General features: G+C 43.7%; 1 protein-coding gene across 5 annotated transcripts in view; it reads right to left on the bottom strand.

Annotated features, from left to right (window-relative positions):
- The window catches only part of GLIS3 (GLIS family zinc finger 3), a 187,927-nt gene that overhangs the window by 134,368 nt on the left and 34,045 nt on the right, over positions 1–19,514 (bottom strand). Inside the window, exon 1 of one of the 5 annotated variants that reach the window (XM_083593059.1) lies at positions 6,081–6,140. The exons of 3 other annotated variants lie outside the window; for them this stretch is intronic. The gene's annotated coding sequence lies outside the window, so the exon portion shown is untranslated. Of the gene's footprint in view, positions 1–3,404; positions 3,469–6,080; positions 6,141–19,514 lie in introns of those variants that run through there. One more of the 5 variants, XM_083593060.1, reaches the window with a different exon arrangement.

Genomic DNA, 19,514 nt, shown 5'->3' with positions numbered 1-19,514 from the left:
ACAGAACAGTGCCACTTACATATTATCTACAAATGTTTAATAAAAGCAACATTCATTTAACCTCAATTCAAAACATTTAGCCAATGACAGAAGGGTTTTAAGTTTCTTTTAGAGGTTCTGACAGCATCACAGTGTCTAACTGTTCGAGCTGAAAATTTGAAACCATATAATTAGACCATTTCTACCTGATTAAACATAAGCTCATTGTGAGTTAAATGGCCAAACATCAGAAATGTTAGCCATCAGAGAACTTTTAACATAGGCACATAACACCCACAATTTGAATGTGTGATCTTGCAATCCCTGCATCCACAAGAAGTTTAAAACCACTACATAGCATACATAAATAATATTGAGAAGAACAATATTTCTAATAGCGGGTCCACATGAGAATTAATGCACACCTGTGCAAATTTTAAATCTCTCTCTCTCTCTCTCTCTCTCTCTCTCTCTCTCTCTCTCTCTCTCTCTCTCTCTCTCTCTCTCTCCATATACACGTTTTACAGGAGCAGAAACACTACTAAAGGTAGGAATCTGACCCTATGCATAATACCTTGATGGGATGTGGATTTTACACATACCAAAGAATGGTACATGGACTAAGACCCTTTTAAATGCATGTCAACCACATGGAACTTAACCACAGGTAAGTATTTTCCAGTAGTTTGTGCATGGCCACCACCAATTTGAATTAGCACTCAGCAATTCATCTTTTTTGGCGGGGGGAGCCTAGAATCTCCAGCAGAAGCAATGGATGTAATCTAGAAGAGAGAAGTGTTCCACATCACATTTAAAGCAGTGAAATGCACTGTGCAATTCGATACTAAATCATCTGATCCTAAGGACTCACCACATCAGTGGCAGTCATGCAAAGGCCAATGCTGGTGTATTGAATTCATTATCCTATGCACTCACATCAGCAAGGTAGAAAGCCCAAGAGATGAGACACAATGTAGGAACATTGACAGATATTCACATACACCTTGGCAACTCTGCCAAAATCCACCAGTCAAGACAATTTGCACTGACATGCATAAAGGGCATTGTCAGTGCACAGACCAACACACAGCTATAGCACAAATACCATCATGATACAATTTTACCCAGTTCACACAATCTGCCCGGAAACGCTCAAGAGGCCTGCAAAGCAAGCAGAGGTGAGGGCTACAAGAAACAGCCTTCTCCATCATGTCCAGCTCCATATCTGATGTGCATTTTCTATTCCCTCCCCTTTTCCATTTCATGCAGCCCAATTCCCCAGTTTATAACCACAGCAGTACCAAGGATATCCAGGAGGTTATTGAACCGTTGAGCACATTGAGTGGAAGTATGTGTCAATGATGTTGGGAAAGATGAAGGGCACAAGGAGAAGGGGACGACAGAGGATGAGATGGTTGGATAGTGTTCTCGAAGCTACCAGCATGAGTTTGACCAAACTGCGGGAGGCAGTGGAAGACAGGAGTGCCTGGCGTGCTCTGGTCCATGGGGTCACGAAGAGTAGGACACGACTAAACGACTAAACAACATATGTTTAGGGAAGCTTTTAATGTTTGATGTATTACAGTATTTTAATATTTCTTTGGAAGCCTCCCAGAGTGTCAATACTGTATTATTATTATGTCAATATTAGTTTCATTCAGTTTCTCATTTTTCCAGTCTGAAGTTTAGTTCGGTGCATATTCACATAAGGGTTTTTTAAAAGTCATTGCAAAAACTCACCAACATTTTAGTGCAAATTTCTCTTAATACACACATTTTTCTATGCAATTTTGCCTAATTATATGTTTTTACAAAGCAATTCCTCCAGATAATGTATTTTCAAATGTCATCTTCACTAATATATGCACATTTCACCCAAGTTTATGCATTTTTTGTATACATTATTTAATTGGGAAAGTGCATTGCAAAATTCAGATAAGTGCAAATTTCAAAGCATGGTTGTGTTTCAGTTCATGTATTGTTTCAGAAAGTAATACTTAGGCACCTGTAAACTGGATCAAATTTCTCCCCCATCTCTAGTGCAGACCCATCACTTCTCAGAACTCAAATGGCAGGACTGATGCGGCATTGCGGCACAAAGTCCCTTCAGTGCCCCATCATGAAGGCAGCTGGGGTAAGTGACAAGCAAGGTGGGAGATTGTCCTGTCTCTCAATGTTTATTGCCGCAGACAGCACTGACAACTTATACTAAACAACATGAAGCAACATATTGAATAGCTGTGAAGTGAGTTCTGACAGCATCAAAGAACAATCAGTGGGGGTGAGTGGCAGGCAATATTTCTTGTTCTCACAAAAAAACTGCATGGCAGACACCAGAACAACAGGTGCAGTTTTCATCATCACTGCCTCTCCATGCTGTCTATGGCTGCCTTTGTTATAGTCATGTACGCCATGATCTCTGGAAAGGTGCAGGAGCCTTGCAAGGGGTGGCCCCATAGTGGAACAGCTGGCTTCTCACTGGTCACTACTGCTGCTGCAGTCACCTTGCCTGTGCTTTCTGTAGCACCAAGGATAAGGAGCATTCTTACCTCTGCACATGTCCAGTTGTCTATATAAAAGCAAAAGCAATAGAACAGGGATAAGCAAGGGCCGCCAAGACCATATAACACCGGTCTTGAAAGACCTACACTGGCTCCCAGTACGTTTCTGAGCACAATTCAAAGTGTTGGTGCTGACCTTTAAAGCCCTAAACGGCCTCGGTCCAGTAGACCTGAAGGAGCGTCTCCACCTCCATCATTCTGCCCAGATACTGAGGTCCAGCGCTGAGGGCCTTCTGGCAGTTCCCTCGCTGCGAGAAGCCAAGTTACAGCAAACCAGGCAGAGGGCCGTCTCGGTAGTGGCACCTGCCCTGTGGAACACCCTCCCACCAGATGTCAAAGAGAAGAACAACTACCAGACCTTCAGAAGACATCTGAAGGCAGCCCTGTTTAGGGCAGCTTTTAATGTTTGATGCATTGCTGTATTTTAATATTTGGTTGGAAGCCACCCAGAGTGGCTGGGGAAACCCAGCCAGATGGGTGAGGTATAAATAATAAATTATTATTATTATTATTATTATTATTATTATTATTATTATTATGGGACAGCAGCTGCAACAGACAGTTCCCATGGTGAGGATTACTATAGCATCCTCTTCCAGGAATCCTCCATAGAAACAGAATTCACCTGCAAGGCTTTAGACAGGAGCTAGTTATCTGAAGCATGGGAGTGAACCTTTCACTCTGGATCCTGGCTAATTCAAAGTCCTGGTTAGGGTCACTACTTTTAATGCACTACCAAATGTTTAAGATCTAGAATGCCTTTAAGCCCAGCTGCTATGATATAAGCCTGACTAATCTCCAAGGTCAAGAGAATGTTCAAGAGTCCTGGTCTGAGCCATAATCGACCTCACCCTGGTGACCCACCTCCCTAGTTTTCCTATGGAGGGTGCTTTGTCTGTGCAGCCTGAGCAGGATTAGGCCTCTGTCCCTCAAGCACTGCCAACCAGCATGACTCCCCTGCATGCTGTCTGCCCACCACTGAGGCCAATGGAAGAAGTGAAGCAGACGACTTTGGGCTTGGCGGTCCATGAGGTGCCTTCTAAGAGTTGCCTGATCATGCTTTGTTGCAGCTGAGCAGTAAAGTGACCAGCAGCCTTGTTGACATGGTGGTGTTGACATGTGCTAAAGCTGTGAGAAAGCTGGGTATCTCATGAGAAACTAGGGACCTCTCATTTAATTGTGCAATGTGCAGCTTTTTAATAGCAGAAGTAGGCAAGTGCTGGGACAAGGCTGCCCTTGCCTTTTCTTCATTGCTGTGACCCAGTGCAGAGGATGCTTTAACCTGTTTCCCTCCACTTCTAAGGCACTGTGGGTTGGAAAGAGCCAGGTTTGATGCTACACTCTCTTCCATGAGCTACAAGTCCTTGGAACCACACATCCTCAAAAGGAGTGAGCTGAGGTTCTTAGTGGTTCTGGGTTCCGAGACCAGATATTTGTAAGAATTCTGAGAAGAATTGTTGTCATCCATCCATCTCAAAAGACAATGGAAGGGTGAGCCTTCAAGGATAAAGTCATACCATTGGAGAGTCACAGTACCTGCTGTGGCTGTAGAGACCAATGCAGGAGATACATGTTTTATTGCAGGTGGGGCAGATAAAGGATCCAGTTTTGCTGCTAGAGGTGCACCATGGCATTTCTTCTCTATGTGCTCCTCCCAGTGCTCATTCTTCCTCTGGTCACTGCTCTGGATACACCACCTGACTGTCTGTCTCCAGGTACTGCTATAGTCTTCAAGGGATTCCCATACGACAGTTAATGTCAGTCTTCATGCCATGTTTGCAGACATCTTTGTAGAACAGAGTTGGTCTCCTCACAGGCCTAGTGCCTGAAGCTAGTTTCCTTGAGGATTCTGGCATCTTCCATTCTGTGCACCTGACCAAGCCAGCGTTGATGTCACTGAAAAAGAAGTGTGAAGATGCTGGGAATGTGGGCTTTGTAGAGCACATCCTTCTTTGGCTCTGTCCTGTCATGTGACGCCCAAAATCTTCCTGACACAGAGCATATGGAAGGCATTGAGGTGTTGCTCCTGGTGCATGTAAGTCTCCCAAGACTCCCTTCCATAAAGCAGCATGCTCAACATGCAAGCCTGGTAGACCTTTATCTTGGTATTGGTCATCAGCATCACATTCTCCCATACCCTTTTGAAGAGGTGAGCCCTTGCTTCATCTGCCTTGCCAATGTGCTTGTCCAGCTTAGCATCAATGGAAACTGTGCAGCCCCGTGAGTTACCCGAGAGGCGAGTTCCGAGTCCGGTCCGTGGTCACAGGTACAACGTGGAGGCAGTCCATAGTAGCTAAAGCTGGGTGCAGGGCAGGGAGTCAGGTGAAGTCAGGAACAGGCTTGCAAGCAGGGAGCCAGGGCAGGGCAGGAGCTCAGGCAGGAAAGCAGGACAGGGTCCAGGCAGGAACTAGCAACCAACAATGTTGCTCCCCTTGGGACTGGGGCTGGCTGGCTTTTATCTGCATAGGGCGGCCCTGATCCTCTGGTGACTCGCCTCTCCTGGCCTGGAGGCGAGCACTCCTCCTGCGGGAACTTAGTTCCCTCCGACTCTCTGCCCTGAGCCTCTGCAGCTCAGGAGAGGCTGGAGGGTTACCGGACCCAGAGGCAACCTCAGCTTCCTCTGACGGGGCTGAGAGTGGAGCACCTGCAGGCAATGGGTCCTCCATCCCCTCAGGAGCCAGAGCAGACTCAGCTGATGCCTGCACCTGAGGATCCAGGACAGGTGAGGACCTTTCAGGCTCAAGCCCCAGCCCCGGCTCAGCTGGTTCTGGAGGCGGGGAATCCTGTGCAGGCTGGAATCCCTCAGGTTCAGCATCCGAGTCCGAATCCCAGGCCATCACAGAAATATTGCTGGTTATGTTGGAGCCCAGGTAGACAAAATCATCTACCACTACAAGCATGCGGTCACCAATGCTGATGTGTGGTGTGCTGGTGATGTCCTGATCTAGGTCTTCATCAGGCTGGTGGTGAGGCCAAATTCCCTCCAGACTTGGGCAAAATGGTTGATGAGTCTCTGTAGAGCTTCCTCAGTGCCATGTTGAACAGACCCTTATCACTCCTTGAATGGAAGTACCCACCATCTTCAGCTGAACTGAAGGCAAAGGAGAACAACAGGGAGAAGAATATCCTGAAGAGAGATGGAGCATGAGCACAGCCCTGCTTCACACGGAAGGCATCCAAGGATGACCCATCACACTGGATGGTGCCATGCATGTTTTGTGGAAGGGCACGATCACCTTCTGGAGCATAAATGGGCATCCTTTTTAGTTGAGCACTGTGAAGGGCACTTTTCGCTGACACAGTGAGAAAATCATGCTGACTGTTGACCTCTGAGCTCTAAAGCCACATTGTGACTCAGGATAGACCCTGTCAGTGAGTAACTGTAATCTGTTGAGAACTACAGGGGCAAAGGCTTTCCATGGTAGTTCTTGCAATCATGGTAGTTACTTTTGTGCTGAAGGCCAGCCTCAGTTTCTCCCCCATGATGCACCTCCCCAGCCTTCTCTGAGAAAACCAGTATGAGTCGTGTTTGCTCTTTACCCTGCCCTTTCCCCAATATTTTTGTTCTCCCTGGCTGTTAGCTGTTTGCCAAGTGTGCCATCATGCAGTTTCCATTTGTGAGCTATTGTTATGTACTAAGTTGAATAGGATCCAAAAAGCAGCAGTCTGATTGGTCCTAGAACAATAGGATTCAGAATGCAGCATTCTGATTGGTCCTAGAACAATAGGATTCAGAATGCAGCAGTCTGATTGGTCCTAGAACAATAGGATTCAGAATGCAGCAGTCTGATTGGTCCTAGAACAATAGGATTCAGAATGCAGCAGTCTGATTGGTCCTAGAACAATAGGATTCAGAATGCAGCAGTCTGATTGGTCCTAGAACAATAGGGTCCAGAATGCAGCAGTCTGATTGGTCCTAGAACAATGCAGCAGTATGATTGGTCTGCAGGAGCCACCCAATCCAGCTCCAGGTGGAAGTGAATCCGCAACCTGATTGGCCTACAGGAGAATCCCAGAATTAGCCAATCACGTGCGACCCATTGTGTAAATAATGTATATAAAGCAGATATTTTGGGGAAACTTTCATTCCTCACTACTATGAGCTGAATAAAGAACATGAAATCCACACTCGACTCCGAGTATATTTCAGCTATCATTCTCTGGACACTGAGACTGCATAAATGACACACAACTCTTTTCACTTGCTCTGCCTTATATATATATTTATATTCCTGATGGGCGTACCTTGATTGCCTACCGTGTGGAACAGGAATCTGTCTCCACTGTGGGTGTAGGAAGGAAATTGGACAGTAACCTGAGGCTCTCCCTTGACTTCAACGGGACTGTGTCAACTTTTGCACCAGTGTTTTTAAAACTATGTCTGTATCAGTGCAGCAGTTGCCAACATGAACTCACATGCACCCACAAGAACTCAGAGGCCTTCCTTTGCACCCACAAACAGCCTCCCCAAGGAGTCCATGGTGGCAAAAAAAAAAAGACTTACACTCAGTAGCGCAGTGTGAGGGGGCAGGGGGGCCATGACCCTGGGCCCAAATTTCTGAGGAGCTGCAACCAGGTTGAGACTACTTTGCAAGGAGAGACTCTCTTGATTAGATGCTGGCCAGCAAAGGGACTGACCGCTTGCCCTGCCCTGGGCTCCAGCAACCCATGCTACACCCCTGCCTATACTACCGCCACCACGGGAAGGGCCATCTCTGGGGTGGCAAATAGGTGCAAGTGCCCTGGACACCACACTTTAGGGAGCCCTGCACATGGTCACATGGTGCTGGTGGCCACAGTCAGCAGCCCTGATGCCTGGCTGGCTCTGCTGGCCCTCACCTCATTCACATGGGTTTCCACCTCTTCCCTTTCTAGAGCCACAGAACGGGCAGGCAGCAATCTAGCACTGCTGCTGCCAAAGCACTGCAGTGGGGAGGAGAAACGTAGGCTGTAGGAGAGGCCACTGCCAATAACAGAGGAGTAAAACTACAAGCTGTAGGAAGCTGGAGGGGGGAGGCTGCCCTCTCCATCACTATCATCATCAAGAGGAGAAGTGGCAGAGGAAGGCAATGGTGGGCCCACACAGCCTGATTTCTCCTGGGCCCCACACAGCCCTAGGGACTGGCCTGGCCTTGTGGACAGCATTAACAGCCAGCTACACGCGGGTGGCACTGTGGGTTAAACCACAGAGCCTAGGACTTGCCGATCAGAAGGTCGGCGGTTCGAATCCCCGTGATGGGGTGAGCTCCCGTTGCTCGGTCCCTGCTCCTGCCAACCTATCAGTTCAAAAGCACGTCAAAGTGCAAGTAGATAAATAGGTACCACTCCGGCGGGAAGGTAAACGGCGTTTCCGTGTGCTGCTCTGGTTCGCCAGAAGCAGCTTTGTCATGCCGGCCACATGACCCGGAAGCTGTACACCGGCTTCCTTGGCCAATAAAGCGGGATGAGCACCACAACCCCACAGTCGGCCACGACTGGACCTAATGGTCAGGGGTCCCTTTACCTTTGCAAAACATTCTGGAGAGTGATACTTCCATGCCACGATCAGTATTTTCCCCAGAAGTGGCAGCGCTGGCTGAAGCATCTCACGTCATTCACTCCTTTCTTGCATATTGCTTCTCATGCGCATGGAGAAAAGGAAATGCGGGGAAATTTCTTTGTGGACTTGCCCTAGGAAGGGGCTCCTAGATATTTGTTCAGCCTGAAACTAATGGGACTGTCTTCCTGATAAGTATTCCCAGGACTGCAATCTTAGCTGGCAAGGAATATTTTCATCTTTCTAACATTTTTAAAAAATGTGTTGGCTGACATGGTTCTATCTCAGCCACACCAGAGCCATTCAGGTGCCACCTTTATGACGTCAATGAGAATACACTGTCAGAGCCTGCAAAATGGAGTATCGGAAATAAGCAGTGTTTCGTTTCAAATTGATGTGCTACATATAAATTAAAACTGTCTTTTGTCAATAATTAGGCATTAATAATTAACAAATGCAAACAGCAAAAATACTTGGAGGAAATGTTTTAATCTGTCCAGTTCCTCATTCCTCAGCTTGCCTATTTTGCTGTTTCTCCTCAGTAGTTAGTTAATATCTAAGCCCCTGTTGTGTTTTACACGCAACCAAATTCCACAATGATCGTCAAAAGAATGTGGCTTTCATACAGATTTTTATTTTCTTCACTGCTGCAGCATAAGTAATTTGATTCTTATTAAATTTTACCCCTCACAAATAAGTTCATATCTCTCACAAATTAGTAAATCCTTTGCCTTCAAAGTTGCTTTCTCATATCCAGTAATGGAACCAATTACACAATATGCCACTTCTCAAAACTGTGGAAGAGGTGTTATTATGGGCCTGTGTGATTATGTGCTGTTTAAAATGGGACCAAGTGGTAGAATCATAGAATCATAGAATCATAGAGTTGGAAGAGACCACAAGGGCCATCGAGTCCAACCCCCTGCCAAGCAGGAAACACCATCAGAGCACTCCTGACATATGGTTGTCAAGCCTCTGCTTAAAGACCTCCAAAGAAGGAGACTCCACCACACTCCTTGGCAGCAAATTCCACTGTCGAACAGCTCTTACTGTCAGGAAGTTCTTCCTAATGTTTAGGTGGAATCTTCTTTCTTGTAGTTTGGAACCATTGCTCCGTGTCCGCTTCTCTGGAGCAGCAGAAAACAACCTTTCTCCCTCCTCTATGTGACATCCTTTTATATATTTGAACATGGCTATCATATCACCCCTTAACCTCCTCTTCTCCAGGCTAAACATGCCCAGCTCCCTTAGCCGTTCCTCATAAGGCATCGTTTCCAGGCCTTTGACCATTTTGGTTGCCCTCCTCTGGACACATTCCAGTTTGTCAGTGTCCTTCTTGAACTGTGGTGCCCAGAACTGGACACAATACTCCAGGTGAGGTCTGACCAGAGCAGAATACAGTGGCACTATTACTTCCCTTGATCTAGATGCTATAATCCTATTGATGCAGCCCAGAATTGCATTGGCTTTTTTAGCTGCCGCGTCACACTGTTGGCTCATGTCAAGTTTGTGGTCAACCAAGACTCCTAGATCCTTTTCACATGTACTGCTCTCAAGCCAGGTGTCCCCCATCTTGTATTTGTGCCTCTCATTTTTTTTGCCCAAGTGCAATACTTTACATTTCTCCCTGTTAAAATTCATCTTGTTTGTTTTGGCCCAGTTCTCTAATCTGTCAAGGTCGTTTTGAAGTGTGATCCTGTCCTCTGGGGTGTTAGCCACCCCTCCCAGTTTGGTGTCATCTGCAAATTTGATCAGGATGCCCTTGAGTCCATCATCCAAGTCATTGATAAAGATGTTGAATAAGACCAGGCCCAAGACAGAACCCTGTGGCACCCCACTAGTCACTCTTCTCCAGGATGAAGAGGAACCATTGATGAGCACCCTTTGGGTTCGGTCAGTCAGCCAGTTACAAATCCACTGAGTGGTAGCATAGTCAAGACCGCATTTTACCAGCTTCTTTACAAGAATATCATGGGGCACCTTGTCAAATGCCTTGCTGAAATCAAGGTACAAGAGGATCAGATTGACAAGGCCTTTAAACATATGACATATGTTTTTAACTGTTCCAATCATTCCAATTTGAATACTCAGCAACACACAAACTAATGGCCTTGATCCGGTGAAAGGTACTTGTGGCAATACTTCTGCTGGTTGTAATTAAGGGTACTTTCAGCTTGCTACTATTTTTTGGTGGAATTCAGTCTTGTACTGAGAAATTCATACAGCGCAAGTAAAGTTGAGTTGATGATGTTGCACAACAAGCCCATTCCCAACCATTCCAAAAGCAGACTTTTGGTAATAAGGAAAGTGGACATGCAATAGAAATTGCAGGATTAACTTGCTTGATGTAACATATGCATCAACATAACGTTGTTGTTGTTTAGTCGTGTCCGACTCTTCGTGACCCCATGGACCAGAGCACGCCAGGCACTCCTGTCTTCCACTGCCTCCCGCAGTTTGGTCAGACTCATGTTGGTAGCTTCGAGAACACTGTCCAACTATCTCATCCTCTGTCGTCCCCTTCTCCTTGTGCCCTCCATCTTTCCCAACATCAGGGTCTTTTCCAGGGAGTCTTCTCTTCTCACGAGGTGGCCAAAGCATTGGAGTCTCAGCTTCAGGATCTGTCCTTCCAGTGAGCACTCAGGGCTGATTTCCTTCAGAATGGAGAGGTTTGATCTTCTTGCAGTCCATAGGACTCTCAAGAGTCTCATACAAACAAATATGAATGAATGAGCAATAAATATCCAACAACGCCTAATCTCCCTACAATCCCTGCAAACAGCTGAGAGGCGGAGATGTGAGAGGGCATCAGAGGAGGGAGGCAAGGAAAGAGAGACAGAGGCCAGTGTTGCCAGCGGTGCATCATTCAAGGCACCCCATCATTCAAGGCACCCCATCATTCAAGGCACCCCAGGGTGCCACGGCACACTGGTTGAAAACCACTGCATTAGGGAATTCCTTGAGAGTGACAGCAAGCATACAGACAAAGGTCATCCAGTTGACGTTGTGTATATAAGCTTTCAAAAAGCTTCTGTTGAAGTACCTCATCAATGACTTCTGCAGCCATAGAATATGGTAAGCCCTCTTATGTATCAGTAACTGGTTAAAGAACAGGAAGCAGAACTAAATGGACAGTTCTCCCAAATGGAGGATGTATAAGTGGAGTCCCCCCAAAGATTGGCACTGGGACATGTATTTTGTAGTTTGATTATATAATAATAAAAAAAAATAATACCCAGCCTTTCCCCCTGACAGGGACTCAAAAGCAGCTTATAGCTAAAATAGAAACAGCTAAAAACATAGGGGGAAAGCAATCATTAAAAAAACAATTGAACACACACACACAAGTCATTAGGTGTGAGCAGCAAGGAAGCCAAGTTTGCTAATGATACCAAATTGTTCAGGGTGGTTAAAACAAAAGGGGGTTGCTGGAAGTTCAAAGCATGAATGGGCAGTAAAACAGCAAGTGCATTTCAATGTAAGCAAGTAGAAAGGTAGACTCGCCAACCCCACAGGGCGGAGGTGTTGTCAGCCCCCTCAATATCCCTTAGCAGGAGGCTCAGCCCCCTCTCAATATTGAATGGGGCGGAGGAGGCTGAGCCAAATGCATCAAAGTATCAAAGGCAGGCTCCTCGTGAGCATGAGAGAGGAGGAGCCATGGCCACTGGAACATAGCTGTCAACTTACAGATTTGATACGGCATGTAATGCCTTAAGAGAGAATATTATGAAAATGATGTACAGGTGGTACATGACCCCAGTCAAGCTTGCAAAAATATATCATTTGCCCGATAATAAATGTTGGAAATGTAAGGAAATTGAAGGTACATTCTTTCACCTTTGGTGGACGTGCCCAAGAATCAAGGCTTTCTGGGAGATGATATATAATGAAATGAAAAAGGTATTTAAATATACCTTCCTGAAGAAACCAGAGGCCTTCCTTCTGGGCATTGTCGGCCAATCGGTGCCAAAGAAGGACAGAACTTTCTTTATGTATGCAACAACAGCAGCAAGAATACTTATAGCAAAGTATTGGAAGACACAAGATCTACCCACCCTGGAAGAGTGGCAGATGAAGATGATGGACTATATGGAATTGGCGGAAATGACTGGAAGAATCCGAGACTTGGGAGAAGAGGTGGTGGAGGAAGACTGGAAGAAATTTAAAGACTATCTTCAGAAATATTGTAAAATTAATGAATGTTAAAATTATGTTCGGATTGGCAATAAGTGGTATTTAGCAACAAAAGTTAATAAGAATATGCAAAAATGAATTGATAAATAGATGAAAATATAGAGTAATAATATGTTATGACATAGAGTTAAGATAAATGAAAGAGGGTAAGGATTTGCTGAATTGATTATGTAAATGGGAATACAAAAAGGGGAGGTGTGAGGAGGTCAAGGAAACATGCAAATGAGCTTAAAGATATCAAAAAATGGATTTTTTTTGTATTTTGTATTTTCTTTTTCTCTTCTCTATGTATTTGTGTATTTTTTGTATTTTTCTTATTTTTTGTTTTTCTTTTATTCTGTAAACCTCTGTTTTTTGTAAAACCCTAATAAATATCCTTTAAAAAAAAACAACAACTTACAGATTTGAAAATAAGGGACCAGCAGCCTCGAAAATAAGGGATCAGCAGCCAAAATAAAGGATTTTGCTTAGCTTATACAGAAATCTGCCACTGATGAAGCCATGCTGCTTTTGCTGCGACTGACTGTGTTTTGCAGGGGGTTGGACTACATGATCCTAAGGGTCTACAACTCCGACCAAAGAAGAGTGCCAGACAAAACTGATGAACGACATCAAGATGGCAAAGCTTACCGGCAGAATTAGAAACCAGGAAGAGGACCTCTTTAATAAAGAATGGGGAAAGTTTATAATTTAGTTGAAAAGCTATTGTAAAGAGTTGCATACATTGGTAGGATTGACAGAAAACTTGTAGTAAAAATTTGAACTATGGATGGACAAATGATTTATAAAAATAGAGTTATGAAAGGGATGCAGAGGGGGAAATCACTACATTAAGATGCTGCACTGGTTGGAGGGTATGCTAAGCAGCACGTCGGGGCTGCCGCCGTCCTGGCCCTTCCCCGCCCGAGAGAGAGGGAGGGAGGGAGAGAGACTCTCACCCACACAGCCCCCGAGCCTGGTATGAGGTGGTTGCGGCACCGCGGCAGTCGCTGAAGCGCCACCCTTCTGCATCCCTCCCCATCCCCTCCTCTTCCTACTCCCTCAGGCTGCCTCCTCAGCCACCGCTGCCGCCTCCGGCTTCCCCTGGCAGCGCGGTGGAAGTCTCGCAAGAGTGGGGCTGCCTGCCCACCCGCCGCCACCCGTCTCTTCACAACGCGCCCCTGAAGGGGAAAAGGGAGAGACGGAGAGACGGCAGCTCGTATGCGCTCTCTCTTTTGCGGTGGAGGACCCCAAGCCGCTGCTTCCCTCCCAAGCCGGGCGAGCATGAAACCCAGGAAATTTAAGGGACATTATCAATAAGGGACAGCAGCAGGACACGGCGCTGGGATAAGGGAGTTTCCCGCCAAATAAGGGGCGGTTGACAGCTATGCACTGGAACTGCATGGCACTGGGCAAAGCCTCCTCCCTGCTTCTATTTGCTCTGCTTATCTGGAGTCATGTAAACCCCCAGGCTGTGATCACATATAGAAATAGATACATGCGTATTCTTTATGTCTGCATACGTTAAATCATAAAAAATACCCTAAGTGCTGGCAAAAGTACTTTTCTGTACATATTAAATTCATGTGGTAAACTTCCCCGTTGTGCTCTGCAAAGGGAATTCCTGAATATGTAGAAGGTTTGCTTGTAGAGCTGAATATTCCAGGACCTTTTCTTCACTGCAATGCAATGTTCCAGGTTCTACAATGACTGTGGAAATTACTATATACAGTAGATGCATTTATACACTTCAAAATAAAACTATGGCAGAAGAAATTGCCTCAAACCCTGAGCTGAGCAGTGAGTATGACCTAGCGTTTGCTTTGGTTTTTTGAATATTGGCAGGACAGTATATCAGTACACTTCTGAGAATCTAAGATGCCTCCCAGCAGGAGTTTCAAGTCCTGCTCAAGCTTAGGAGGAGCCAGTACCAGCAGCTAGAGCCAGACTAAAATTTGATGGTGACCAATAGATTCCTCAGGGCAATAGGTCTCATATGATTCACTTCCTCTGGTCAGTCATATATGGGTTACAGTGTCTGATGGCTCATTCCTTTGGTCTGGGAGAGGCAGGATTTATATTATTAATTTATTTTTTGGTATGGGAAGTGGTATGCTCATAAAGTAACCGGTGATCCTCAGTGCGTCATCTCTTGCAAAAGGCAGTTTCATTTGGATTTTGCTTTCCAGTGCATTCATAGCCAGTTAGACAGCATTAATTTCCAAGGCCTATTTGCAGTTCAGTGCCATGAAGTAATCAGGCATGCGCTTTCAGCAATGCCTATAAGAGACTGGCGAAGCAGCACAAAGAACAATGCCTCTCTTCACGTGGAACTAGGCTAAGAAATTATCCAGCACTGACCAGCGCAAACAATTCTGTGCAGGTAATTAAGTTGGCTGGTTCAAAGCAGGCAGTAATGAGATCACCTCCTTCTATGGAAATACTGTTTAGTTAAATGCAAACACCGAAACTAGGTAAGAATGCCTTGGGAGCAGGGAATACCCCATATAACAAAACTAAAGGCAAACTTTACTTCCCCTTATGATATATTTGTTCTATGTTTTACTTGCATTATCAACATGCCATTAATGGAAACCCTTTCCTGAAAAATTGTTTTGGGTTTTTAACAGATATTTTGCATAAGGAAGAAGTTATTGGCTAACTACACTTGCTTGTTAATATTTAACATGAGCAGGGGGGATGTTTTCTTTTTTTAACTTCCTTTAGCTTTCTCTAGCATTACAGCATCTATGAGTAGATCATAGTTAATTAGTTCAGTATAAGGGGATAAAGCAAGTTATATATGTATGTATTCAGATTAATAGAAAATAAGTCTAAGAATATATAAACAAAGTTAATTCCTGACAAGTAAAAATAACAGATTCCTGTTACACTATACAAAGTAACAAGTGTGTTGTCACGTAAGTTTGCACCACGATAAAATTGTTAGAGTGCAATTCTAACCATGTCTACTCAAAAGTAAGTCATATTGAATTCAGTGGGTTACTCCCAGGTAAGTAGAGTTAGGACTATAGCCTTAGTCTTTAGGTGCAACAACAACGACAAAATTCATCCACAAAATATATACCCACATTAAGAGCCCTAGATTGCATTTATCGACACAATGTTCTGGGAATGTTACAAACTTTCGTGAGCTTTTAAATACAAAACTAGATACAAAGCTCAAGAAAACATCAAAGTGGGCGAGGGGCCATTGAATCCCCATTGAGTTCAAATGAGGCTTATTCCCAGACAAATGTGCATATTATATTACTTAAGAGTTCAATGTAATGATAAAGTTTAACTGAATATCCAAATGTATTGTTGTTAATTAATTATAAAATAGAGCTGCCTGGCTTCCTCCTTGTTGTGCTTCTCCTAGCAGGTGAAGACGGTTTCATTCCAACAGGCTTTTGGTAACTGACTCTTTTAAGGCAAAGGACTTTTAATAGTGCAGTTTTTAATATCTGTATTTTAACATATCTCTTTCCATATTGCTATACAGTGGTACCTCGAGTTACATACGCTTCAGGTTACATACGCTTCAGGTTACAGACTCTGCTAACCCAGAAATATTGCTTCAGGTTAAGAACTTTGCTTCAGGATGAGAACAGAAATTGTGCTCCAGCGGCACGGCAGCAGCAGGAGGCCCCATTAGCTAATGTGGTGCTTCAGGTTAAGAACAGTTTCAGGTTAAGTACGGACCTCCGGAATGAATTAAGTACTTAACCCGAGGTACCACTGTAATTCTGTTATAGTTTAATTCTGTTTTAAGTATTATCATCTTTTGCATGTTTTTAGCTTTCTGTGGTTCATCTGTGTTGTTTTAATTTTTGCAAGCTGCTTTGAGTCCTGATTCTGGGGAACATTGTTTATTTATATCCCGCTTTTATAAAGCCTGCTACTTTAACATTAGGCAAGGTGCCTATAAGCAAATAGATCTAATTGTGCAAATCTGTTCTACAGCTTGCATGGCAGGCAGTAAACTCAAAGCCATATCCAGAAGGCACTGAAACCTGTCATTGTGTTTCTTATTCCTAAACTAATCTGGATACACAAGCATGGCAAATGCATGAAGAGCAGCACAGGAATAAATGAGAGACGAGGGAAAAATCAAAATATAACAAGAAGGGGAGGATATGACAAAGGGAAATTTATTACTATTATTATTGGGCAATTTGGGAGAGGTAATTAAACAGGAAAATACTATCCAAGACTTCGAGGTAAACCAGGGTACACAAAGTCACGTTTGAAGAGATCCTGTGAATATTTTTAGTACATACTTTATCTTATTTTAAAGTGATGGAAAGTTACTTTGTACTTATGAACAGCAAGCTAAATGATGGATTACCGGTAAATATTCTACAAAAAGAACATGTTGGCCTGTTATAGCATTTCACCTCCCACAAACCCTCCCTAGCAATATCACCCACCTTACATTGCACATCTCTGCTCGTCTTCAGATAAGCGATGCATTCCTCACATATCCCACAAAATTCCTCAGTTTTGTCATTAATCTTGTAAGACACACATATGAAGCAATTATTGGTGCCAGCATTCTAATGGGTCACAATAATTTTTCCACATTGCAAAATTCATAGCTGGCACAACCAAGGGCAGTTGACCCAAATGTTTGTCCAAGATCCCAATTTACTAAAGCACTATAATAAAATCATGCCAGTCTACTTAGTAATTTGTACTGGAGTGCATTTCTGTATGCCATACTATTGCCAGTTTAAGGTCCTGCATGCAGTCAGTGTTTGCAGTTCAAGAATCTCAGCTTTCATGTCATCTTTAAATGAAATGTCTAAGTCTTATGGCTGCTGAAATACACTTGAAAGTGTGTGGAAGGACAGCTGTCAAAGGAACTTGATGTGTATTCAATCATGCATCTTATAGTTGTGGGAATAAGGCTTTCTCAGCCAGTGCTGTGCACAGATGCAGCTGTTAGCTCAGGAGAGCACAGACTGTGGAACTTCCTTCCACAGGAGACTAGGCTGGCCCTCTCTCTGCTTTCCTTTTGCTGACAGGCAACTACTTCTTTGTTTAGACAGGCCTTTGGCCACTCCTTGGCTGCTGTGCCAGGGTCTTCTCATGGTGGGTGTTGTACATTTTCTTCCCCTCTTGTGTTTTAAAATGGTTTTAAGTTATTCTGATTCAGTGTTTTTAATATGGTCATTCAATTGCTTATTAGTATTTATAACTGATAGTGCTTTAAAAATACACCTATTTGAAATTGTATTTTGAAGCAGCATGTCTTGTTTGGATACGGGTTTGGATAAAATTAGAAAAAGAAGAAGAGTTAGAATTAGAAGGACATGACAATAGATTTGGCTGGCACTCATATTTATGGTATGAGAAAGGGAAAATACATAAAGGTTTTTCAAACCATATAATAAGAAAATCATTAATGAGAGTGTGGGAAAAATATAAAAATCTGTTAGAGTGGAAAACACCATGGTGACTGTCACCCACTGAAGCATTTTCATTTGTCGACCAAAAAAGTAAGCTGGTTGGCATATAGAGAGTTATTAACAGAAGAAGAAGGTAAACTCAAATTAAAAGAGTATGATGAGCTGAAAGACCATTTACAAAGTTGATTACACCATAGGCAATTAAATGAAATTTTTAAGGAAGACAATAAAAAGGGGTTTAGTTATACAATCTCCAGATTTAAAAAAGCAATAGTGGAAGAGAATGTTAAATTGTTAAAAAAAAGCATATACAGTAGTATCTTATTAGAGTGGGAAACTAAAGATGAAGAGGTTAAATCAGTTATAATTAAATGGGCTTAGGAGGTGGGACACAACATCCAACTTGAAAGTTGGGGGAAATTATAGAAAGTTGATATAAAATTCACAGGTTGCATGCTATTAAGAGAGAATTACATGAAAATGATGTATAGATGGTATATCACACCAGGGAAAATGGCAAAGATGTTTAGGAAAGAAAGTAACAGATGTTGGAGATGTAAGGAAAAGGAAGGCACATTTTATCATATGTGGTGGGAATGCAAATGCATTAAAAATATTGGGAAATGATATACAATGAATTGAAAAAAAATGTTTAAAATGAATTTTGTCAAACACCCTGAAGCCTTTTTGTTAGGTATCTCAAATCAAGGGCTATCAAAAGAAAAATGGACATTATTTATGTATGCTACAACAGAGAAAAGAATCTTGATTGCACAATATTGGAAGACGGAAGAAATGGCATCCTGATCAAATTTGCAGATGACACCAAACTGGGAGGGGTGGCTAACACCCCAGAGGACAGGATCACACTTCAAAACGACCTTGACAGATTAGAGAACTGGGCCAAAACAAACAAGATGAATTTTAACAGGGAGAAATGTAAAGTATTGCACTTGGGCAAAAAAAATGAGAGGCACAAATACAAGATGGGTGACACCTGGCTTGAGAGCAGTACATGTGAAAAGGATCTAGGAGTCTTGGTTGACCACAGACTTGACATGAGCCAACAGTGTGACACGGCAGCTAAAAAAGCCAATGCAATTCTGGGCTGCATCAATAGGAGTATAGCATCTAGATCAAGGGAAGTAATAGTGCCACTGTATTCTGCTCTGGTCAGACCTCACCTGGAGTACTGTGTCCAGTTCTGGGCACCACAGTTCAAGAAGGACACTGACAAACTGGAACGTGTCCAGAGGAGGGCAACCAAAATGGTCAAAGGCCTGGAAACAATGCCTTATGAGGAACGGCTAAGGGAGCTGGGCATGTTTAGCCTGGAGAAGAGGAGGTTAAGGGGTGATATGATAGCCATGTTCAAATATATAAAAGGATGTCACATAGAGGAGGGAGAAAGGTTGTTTTCTGCTGCTCCAGAGAAGCGGACACGGAGCAATGGATCCAAACTACAAGAAAGAAGATTCCACCTAAACATTAGGAAGAACTTTCTGACAGTAAGAGCTGTTCAACAGTGGAATTTGCTGCCAAGGAGTGTGGTGGAGTCTCCTTCTTTGGAGGTCTTTAAGCAGAGGCTTGACAACCATATGTCAGCAGTGCTCTGATGGTGTTTCCTGCTTGACAGGGGGTTGGACTCGATGGCCCTTGTGGTCTCTTCCAACTCTATGATTCTATGATTCTATGATTCTACCATCAAAGGAACAATGGCAAGAAAAGCTGATGAACTATGCAGAATTGGCTAACACAAAAACTATGAGAGAAGGACAAAAAGGACTTCAAAAGAGTCTGGGAACCATTTACAGTTTATTTGCAGAAACAACAGAATGGACTGGATTCACT

Source organism: Podarcis filfolensis (assembly GCF_964270895.1).
Source record: "Podarcis filfolensis genome assembly, chromosome: 17".
Taxonomy (NCBI): Eukaryota; Metazoa; Chordata; class Lepidosauria; order Squamata; family Lacertidae; genus Podarcis; species Podarcis filfolensis.
The sequence above is the reverse complement of the archived record's forward strand: the minus strand, read 5'-3'. Positions and strand labels throughout refer to the sequence as shown.